The 9475-nt window shown below is 45.4% G+C and overlaps 1 protein-coding gene across 3 annotated transcripts in view; it reads left to right on the top strand.

The window, feature by feature from the left end:
- Nucleotides 1-413: 413 nt before the first annotated feature.
- Nucleotides 414-9475, top strand: part of LOC127006897 (eukaryotic translation initiation factor 5B-like) — a 23646-nt gene continuing 14584 nt past the window's right edge. The window contains exon 1 of one of the 3 annotated variants that reach the window (XM_050877247.1): nt 414-489. The gene's annotated coding sequence lies outside the window, so the exon portion shown is untranslated. The other 2 variants (XM_050877250.1, XM_050877254.1) reach the window with 2 other exon arrangements.

Here is a 9475-nt window from a genome sequence, read left to right as displayed (position 1 = left end):
ACACACACACACACACACACACACACACACACACATCTCTTCCTCCCCCTCCTTCGGTCTCAACACCATGAAAACTTCACATAAAGAACGGAAATCCAGAATGAAGGAGAATGAGACAACGGACGCGAAAAAAAGACGAAGTAAAAGAAGGAAAAAAATGAGGTTAAGAATTCCCCAGAAAGACCGCCTATCAGACAGCCGGAACAAGCGTGGGAAAGCTTTGGGAACTTCAACATGGAACTTTGGAACGGCTAACAGAGGGTCGCAGCGGGAAGGTGGAGAGGACAGGGGAGGAACTTATGGTGCGTTGAGGGTACTGGCTGTGTGTGTGTGTGTGTGTGTGACTGGGCGGGGCGGGTGGAGGGAGGGCAGCGAGAGGGTGATGGAGAGGGAGAGGGAGAGAGGGACAAGGCAGTGTGGCTGGTAGCGTCGTGTGGGTTGGTTGGTTGGGCCGAGCGTGCGGGCTAGCCAACGAGCTCTCTATCGGAGGTGGTGTGTGTGTGTGTGTGTGCGTTGGGCGGCTGGGTGGGTGTGTCTCGCGTCGTGTGCCGTCTGGTGCCCAAAAATGGAAGACGCTACGAAGGTGACGTAAGAAAAGTACCAGACAAAAGCAGAGGCGACAGCTACAACTACTACTGCCGGAAAAGAAGCAATGATCGTGTTGTCGGAAAAGTGATTGCATATGCGTGATGCGAGTGCGTAGTTTGTAATGTTATGGTGAATTACGACGAGGAAGCTGAAAAGAATATATAAGAGACTGTTGCGTGTGTCCGTCTGTCAGAGAAAAATACACAGGGCCGCCTTCACTATCATCATCACATTAACTAAGCTTGGTAGACTGTTTGAGTGTGCGAGTGTGTGATTCAGTGTTACGTGACGTGTTTTTCTCGTACTGGATAACAATGATGCTGACAGGAAGAGCATCAGCCAAAGATATCCAAGCGTGTCTCATTTGTTTGAAGAGTGCGAGCAACATGAGTCACCCGTCGGTTTGCTCCAGTGTATTATTTGTGTGATTATGATTATGTGGCAATGAAGAAGAAGCAGAAGAGTTAACAAATGGCAAGAGACGTTTATGCTTGCTTGACATGCTATCACGTTCCCATAAGCAGTGTGTGTGTGTGTGTGTGTGTGTGTGTGTGATGTTCTTTGGTGTTGATATAGGATGAAACTTGCAGACTCCTTACGTTCTTATGTTCTTATATGAGCCACACACAAGCTTATTTTTCAAGTCCCATAACCTTGAACTATATTACGTCTTTATCTGAAATCCTCCCTGTTGTTTAGGTGTTGTATACTGTCAGGCGCGCGTTACGGGGCGGCGCAAGGGGGCAGACTGCGACAGACTTTGGTTGGTATTGTCAGATGCTCCCGCCCCTCACACCAACTATTTCCAAAGGCCAAAAAGGAGGTTAATCGAGTTCTAATGAGTGTTCTTTTAGGTTCACGGTACAGAAGAAGGCTCAGACTACCACCAGGGTCATAAGAGTACCCCTGGAAATGCCCTAAACTCCCAGGAAAGACTAGTAAATTATGTGTTCTTGGGCGCAGAAATGTTTAAAAATATGGCCCAAAGGGAAGATAGTAAGGTCGGTATTCTAAGACGGTGTTGGCTCCCACATCAATTATTCCTAAGGGGGGAGAAAAAGAGGTTAAACGCGCCCTCATGAGTGTTTTTTATCACGTTCATGGTTAAGGAGCTTCGTTAAACAACCACCAGGATAAAAAAAAAACTTGAAATTTCCCACAACTCCTAAAATCTTGTCCTATGTGTGTGCTTGGGCGCCGAAATGTCTCATATGGCCCTGGGTGTTCATTCCTTCCCTCTCTCATCTCTCGCTTCTCCTCTTCCTCCTGTCACATCCCGTCCACACTAGCTCCTTCTTTCTTATCCTCGTTGAATTAGTGCAGCTCCAGTATCAACCACCACCACTACCACCACCACCACCACTACAGCCAGTCGCAGTAAACACGCCTACTGCAAGTCATGTTTGTATTTGAATGAGCGTGTGAACGTATGCGGTAGATGGGTTTTTGTTGTTGTTGTTGTTGTTGTTGTTGTTTCTTTCGGTGTGTGTGTGTGTGTGTGTGTGTGTGTGTGTGTGTGTGTGTGTGTGTGTGTCATTGCGAGGAGACATGCAAATGAGGAAAGGAAAATAAAAAGTGTGTATTTATGTCCAGATGAGAGGCAGTAAGGAAAGAGAAAGTGGAAAACAATCAAGCATGAGTATCGTTAAACTAGGATAATCATAGTGAAGAGAGAGAGAGAGGTGAGTGTGTGTGTGTGGGGGGGGGGGTTACCTTCGCTTCTCTACCTGTGACGAGAACGAGAAATTTAAGAAAGACGATACGCATGATTAATTATTGGTGGGAGTTGTTTTTTCTTTTATTTTTTTATCTGCAGACACTTACCTGTTATGCCTACTTACCTGTCTCCGATGAGTGAAAGGAGAAAAAACTGCGTAAATTTATGTACGAGTAAACCACCTTTTTTTATCTTTTCATTTAGCACTTTCGTTTTCGTTAGTCACAAACTGGATATATTATTAATTTTAAGAGTTGTGTGATAATCTCTCTCTCTCTCTCTCTCTCTCTCTCTCTCTCTCTCTCTCTCTCTCTCTCTCTCGTATACATCATCATCTCGGATTTCTATTAGTCCTCATCTTCATCATCATCATCATCATCATCAGGGGCCCATAGCAACAGGTAGGGAGGGAGGGAGGGAAAGGAGGGAGGGAAGGAGGGAGGGAAAGGAGGGAACAGAGGTGGTTGTGGCGATGCTGCTTCTCTAACCTAACTCCTTTGTCCCTCCATCTCTCCCTCCTCCCTCCTTACCTCCCTCCTTTCTCTCACCTCCCTCCCCCCTTCCTTCTTTCTCTCCTTTCCTGCCATCCCCTATAACCCTATACGTCACACCTCCTCCTCCTCTTCTTCCTTCTCCTCCTTCATATCTTCCTTTTCTCCTCTCCTTCCCTCCTTCCCACCTCCCTTCCTTCCATCCTTCCTTTTTTATCTTCTTCCTCTCCACTCTATCCTCCCTTACCTTTTCCTCCTCCTCCTCCTTCTTCTCCTCCTCCGCCATACACTCCTTCTCCCTTTCTCCCCTTCCTCCCTAACTTCCTTTTCTCCTTTTTTTTTTGTTTTCCTTCCATAAGGCTCCTTCCTCTTCCCCCTCTTTTTTTGCATCGTCACTCCAGTTCTCCTTTTTCTCCCTTCCTTTCTCCTTTCCACCCTCTTTTATCAGTGCTATTTCTATTCCTCCTTAATTCTTCTTTCTTCCCTCTCTGTTTCTCCTTCCTTTATTTTCTTTCTCTTTTCCTTTCCACCGTCAGTCTGTGTTATGTCCTTCCATCCATTCCCATTCTTCCCTCTTCATACTTCTGTCTCAACTTTCTATATATCATCAATCCCTCCCTCCCTCTTCCATTCCTTCTTATTTTAGTCACCAGGTCATTCTTTAAGTATTTCCAAAGGTGTTTCGCTGCCTCCTTTATATTTTCCTAAGAGTGACCTGTAATATTTTTTTTCGCCATCGGTACTCACTAATGATTTCTCTTTAACACATCAACCGAGCCTCTTTGGTCATCATATATCGCTTACCTGGTTTCAGTTACTAGTCACCGTTTCACTTCTCCTTCTCCTCTTCCCTTCCCTTCCCTTTCTCCTCCCTCGCTCCCTCTCGCGTCTTCCTTCTGTCACTCTTCCTGCCCTAACTCCTTTTACATTCCTTCTTTCCTTCGCTTCCTCTTCGTCTTTTCGCTATCGCATTCCACCTGTCTAATCCTTCTTCCTCAACGTCCTTCCTTCATTCCTTCCCCTTCCCCTACCTTTCCCCCTTCTCGTTTTCTTTCTGTCATAGTCTGCCTGCCCATCCCTTCTTTCCTCCTCTTCTTCTCTCCCTCGCTTCCTTCTTTCTTATGTAACATTGTATACCTGCTTAATCCCTCTTCCTTCCCATCCTTCCTTTATTCTTGCCTCTCTCCCTTTCTTGCTTTCGTTTTTCTTTATTAATTCTATCCGCACAATACTTTTTTAACTTTCCTTCTTCATTCTTCCCTCCTTCCTTCGCTCTGGTCTTAATCCTGTCATGCTTTCTACCTAATCCTTCTTTATTTCCTTCCTTCATTCTTTCCTCCCTTCTTCGCTCATGTCTACCTTCTGTCATTCTTCCTACATAATCCTTCTTTACATTCCTCCTTCATTCGTCCCTCCCTCTGTCGCTCTCCTCTTCCTCCTGTCATTCTTCCTGTCCAATCCTTCTTCCTTGACATCCCTCCTTCATTCTTCCCTCCCTCTCTTGCTCTCGTCTTCCTGTCATTCTTCCTGTCCTATCCTTCTTCCTCGACATCCCTCCTTCATTCCTCCCCTTTCTCCTCTCTTACTTCTTCTCGTCTTCCTTCTGCCACATCCTGTCCAACCCCTCTTCATCTCCCTTTCCTTCTTCCTCCACATTCCTTCTTCACTCTTTCTTTTCGTTGTGTGGCTCGTTCACTTAATTATGCAGCGAAGGTCTTGGTCATTCCCAGCGTTTCCTTTAAAGCAAAAACGGAAATAACATGGTGACCAGTGATCCGAAGTGACATTTGATTAGCGAATTTTCCAGTGGAGGTCAGTTTCTGTTTCCTTCCGCCATCAAGTCCGCCAGTCGGTCAGTCAGTGAATCAGTGGGTGAGGGAGTCAGATAGTCAGTCAGTCAGTGGGCTATACTCCAATAAAAGCTTTTGCCTCCAAGATTGTGATTGTGAGATATAAAAAAAACATCCTTACTTGCCTCAGCGTCAGGTTTTTCTCTTGATATCCACCGAAAAAGAAGAGTTAAAGGAATCGAACAGAGAAACAAAAAACGGGATAGGATATCAGGTGTCCCGAATACATTAGACACTCGAGAGGAAATGAATCGGCTTACCTATAACGAATTACACGTCAACAGGTACTCCGAGAAGATGGAGATAATATTCATGAGAGAGAGAGAGAGAGAGAGAGACCTTGTTGGTTGGAGAGAACATTATCTTCTCTAGAAAGGAAAGAAAGAAAGGAGGGAGGACAGTAAAAATAGGGAGAAAAGAATAATATTGATGTGAAATACTGAACAAGAGAGAGAGAGAGAGAGAGAGAGAGAGAGAGAGAGAGAGATATGTGCCTTTTCCTAACTCCCTAAACGCAGCGTCTCAAAGATCTCACGTTTACCAGCAACACCTCAAAAGCGAGACTCAAGTAGCCAAAATTACCTGAAGAAAAGTGACTCTCCTCGGCGTCCTCAGGCAGAGCAAACATCATGAATGGTTGTTGGCCCAGCTGGTGTGTGCGTGTGTGTGTGTGTGTGTGTGTGTGTGTGTGTGTGTGTGTGTGTGTGTGTGTGTGTGTGTGTGTGTGTGTGTGAACAGTTTTGTCTGCGTGTATGTAATATAAAGTTTGGTGAAGAAAGCATGTATCATAATGTGTGTGTGTGTGTGTGTGTGTGTGTGTGTGTGTGTGTGTGTGTGTGTGTGTGAACAGTTTTGTCTGCGTGTATGTAATATAAAGTTTGGTGAAGAAAGCATGTATCATAATGTGTATGTACGTGTGTGTGTGTGTGTGTGTGTGTGTGTGTGTGTGTGTGTGTGTGTGTGTGTGTGTGTGTGTTTTGTCTGCGTGTATGTAATATAAAGTTTGGTGAAGAAAGCATGTATAATAATGTGTATGTGTGTGTGTGTGTGTGTGTGTGTGTGTGTGTGTGTGTGTGTGTGTGTGACGTCTCCAGCGATCCTCTATTTACGTAACGTCTTGTCCAAATCAGATCAGGACAAGTTCTCATGGTTTCTGATACACTGTTAAAGGAATATAAGATGTACTGATAGAATGTTTTAGACCGACTCGTGTGTTAGGTTCTCATCCAACACACACACACACACTCTTCCCTCACTTCTGTTGTAAATACGTTGAAAGTTCTTATCATCGGCATTGTTAAAAGAATCCAGTATCGCGTCTTATCGCCTTGATCTCAATTATGAGGCTCAGGGGTCCACCCATCCCCAACTATGTTTTTTTTTTCTTTTCCTTGGAGTTCGGAAATGAAAAGTCCACCTGCAGTAAACGGAGCAAACTTACACCTACTCATTGATTCTTTTCTGCAATAGGAATTTCTCACGGAATAGTGGTTCATATTAGCTGAATACGCCACATTATTTAGTACCAGTAGTAACTAATAGGAGCAGCGAGTAGCGGGCTTTTTTTTATTATTGTTTCCTTTTTTTGTGCCCTTGAGCTGTCTCCTTTGTTGTAAAAAAAAAAAAAATCTTTACTTCGTACACATCTTTGCTAAGTTCCTGTTTTATATATGCTGCTGGACGAAAAAAAAGTATGATTATTATTCAGACAAAATACAAAACCACAAATATAGGAGGGAAGAAACGAAGGAGTCACTATAGCTGAAACTCATCAAACCTGCTATGTGTCTACTTGCCTTGGGTTAAGAGAGTCAATCAAAGAAGGAGGAGGAGGAGCACGTTTCGAGATTGATAAGAAACACAAACCGACCCATACCTCTTGACTTCTTACCTAACTGTAGCAGGACCTTGACGTAACTATATACCGTCATCAGGGATTTAGCCGCCTCCAAATATCGCGAAGTTAAAAAAGAGAAATCAAGACAGAATGGAAGAAGAAAGAAGATAGAATTGAAACCCACACCTCTGGAACTTGTATCTGGTTACGGTGAAGAGAGAGAGAGAGAAACGTAAGATATCTATTATACTAAAGGAACCGTATCTTCAGTCAGTCAGAGAGAGAGAGAGAGAAACGTAAGATATCTATTCTACTAAAGGAACCGTATCTTTAGTCAGACAGAGAGAGAGAGAGAGAGAGAGAGAGAGAGAGAGAGAGAGAGAGACGTAAGATATCTATTCTACTAAAGGAACCGTATCTTCAGTCAGTCAGTTAGCCTAGTCGGTCACTTATCCAGTCAGTCAGTTACTCAGTCAGTCAGTCTGTACACCTAGTCAGTATTCAAGTCAAGTCTGTGAGTCAGTCATTCAGTGGATCTGTTCTTCATTCATGGAGTGAGTCAATCAGTTAGTCACTCCTTCACCCAGTCCCTCTTTCATTCACTTATCTTCACACGTATTAAGTTAACCGCACCATCATCTTGTTATTTATTTACCTATCTATTCACATATCTACCTGTCTACCCATCTACCTGGCTCCTATCTCCTTATTATCCTACCCACCTACCCAACCTTTATCTTTTTCCCAACCTACCTACCCTTTACCTCCTTACCAACCGATCTATCGCCCTACCTACCTATTCTCCTACCCACCCCTCATCATCTTACCAATCTTCCTGTCTTCCTACACCCTTACCTTCACACACACACACACACACACACACACTCATGCACTTCACCGCATCCCACCCCCACGCAAACACAAACACACGCAATCCCTCATACCTTCCACTCTCCCTTCCCCCCCCGCTCCCTCGCTCACACACACACACACACACACACACACACTAACCCCTTCTCCTGCTCTTCCTCAGTTCGCTACAGTCTCCCCTCAGTCTCCCCTCACGCCCGGAGCTCCTCATAACACTGCCACTCACAATCACCCAGTTATATTATCCCCTCTCAAGGCTTTCTCTCTCTCTCTCTCTCTCTCTCTCTCTCTCTCTCTCTCTCTCTCTCTCTCTCTCTCTCTCTCCAGGGTAAGGAATTGGACCTCCTTCCTTGTGGTCACTTTTATCTATATTTATGTGGGGTTTGTCGGCGTACAGAGCAACCCAAGATGATACGCAAGGCTTCCAGTGCTCTCTCTCTCTCTCTCTCTCTCTCTCTCTCTCTCTCTCTCTCTCTCTCTCTCTCTCTCTCTCTCTCTCTCGAGGAATGCGGTGGTCAGTCACGAGTTAAAACTTGCTATAGGAACATCCTCCCCTCTTCTCTCTTCTCTCTCCCTCTCTCCTCCTCCTCCCTCATTCCAGCATCCCGTCGTGAGTCCGGTTGTGGCTTGTGGCGGGAGGGAGAGGGGGTTAGGGGGGTGAGGGTTTGAGGGGGGTGAAGGTGAAAGAGGTGGGAGGGTTCGGGGAGAGAAGAGTAGGATAGCTGCGTAGGTGTGTCGTTGAAGAGAGAGGGAGAAGGAGATGGGTTGAGGGGTGTGTGAAGGTGAGAGATGTGGGAGGGTGAGGGTAGTGAAGAAGAGTAGAATTGCATAGGTGTGGAGCTGAAGAGAGGGAGGGAAGGAGAATATGAGGTAAGACAGGAGAGAAAGACATAGGTGGAGGGAGGGCAGGGATATGAGGAGGAGGGAGGAAAGGAGAAGGGAGGATAGGAGAAAAGAGTGAGAAGCATTGATTGATTGATTGATAGCTTATAGTTGCAGGTAAACAACAAGGGAGAAGGGAGGAACATGCCATCCCAACCTCCAGGCAGGGCAGAGTGTGATTATACAACTAGTAATACACTAAAAAGATACAATGGTAGGAATGAATTCACATCAAGGGAGGGGGGCGGTACCTGCCGGCCTCCACCTAGGGCCTAGACAATAAGAATAAAATGCGCATGAAGAGATATTTATAATGATGCTTGCAATGACAATAATGGTGGCCAAAGCACGCAGCACATACCCTCGACGAAAGACAGCACCCTTAACACAGCGAAGTACTTTAATCAGCAGCGGTTAATGACTCGACCTTCTCAGCACAACTTCCATATCAAATCATTCTTAGCGTATATAGCGTTCTTAACTCGGCTCCCATAGAAAACATTTAACACAGCATTCTCGGCACAGCATCCTTGGGACACCTTTCTGGGCACATCTTTCGCAATGCAACATTTTGACCACCTTTAAATAGGAAAATTGGGTGATGGATGAGAGAGAGAGAGAGAGAGAGAGACTATAACCTATCTTGGGGCGGTTTAATACGAAAATGAATGTGTGTGTGTGTGTGTGTGTGTGTGTGAGAGAGAGAGAGAGAGAGAGAGAGAGAGAGAGAGACATAGGGGTCATATTTTTCAAGTTTATTCATGCAGATCCAAGATATTTGCAGCTGTACTCTCTCTCTCTCTCTCTCTCTCTCTCTCTCTCTCTCTCTCTCCTGCTTTGCATTTCACATCTAAAATACTTTTCTCTCCCTTCTTCCACCCTCCTCCCTCCCTCCCTCTCTCTCTCTCTCTCTCTCTCTCTCTCTCTCTCTCTCTCTCTCTCTCTCTCTCTCTCTCTCTCTCTCTCTCTCTCTCTCTCTCTCAGATACAGTGTCTCCTCTCTCCTTCAGGTGTAATCTTTCCTCCGACCTCCTCCTCCCTCTCTCTCTCCCTTCCCTCCATCCTTCTCTTCCCTCCCTCCTCTCAGACCCTTCCTTCTACACCCTATCGTCTCCCTCTCCTCTTTTTGTTATGATACCCCTCCTCCTCCCCTTCCTCCTCCTCTTCCTCCTCCTCCTCCTCCTAATCCTCCTCCTGCTCTTCTTGTCTTCTCCATTCATCTCTTTCTGTCCTTTTTGTCC

The sequence above is a fragment of the Eriocheir sinensis genome, chromosome 3, assembly GCF_024679095.1.
Source record: "Eriocheir sinensis breed Jianghai 21 chromosome 3, ASM2467909v1, whole genome shotgun sequence".
Lineage (NCBI taxonomy): Eukaryota > Metazoa > Arthropoda > Malacostraca > Decapoda > Varunidae > Eriocheir > Eriocheir sinensis.
Note: the sequence above shows the minus strand (reverse complement) of the source record. Positions and strands in the feature narration are given on the sequence as shown.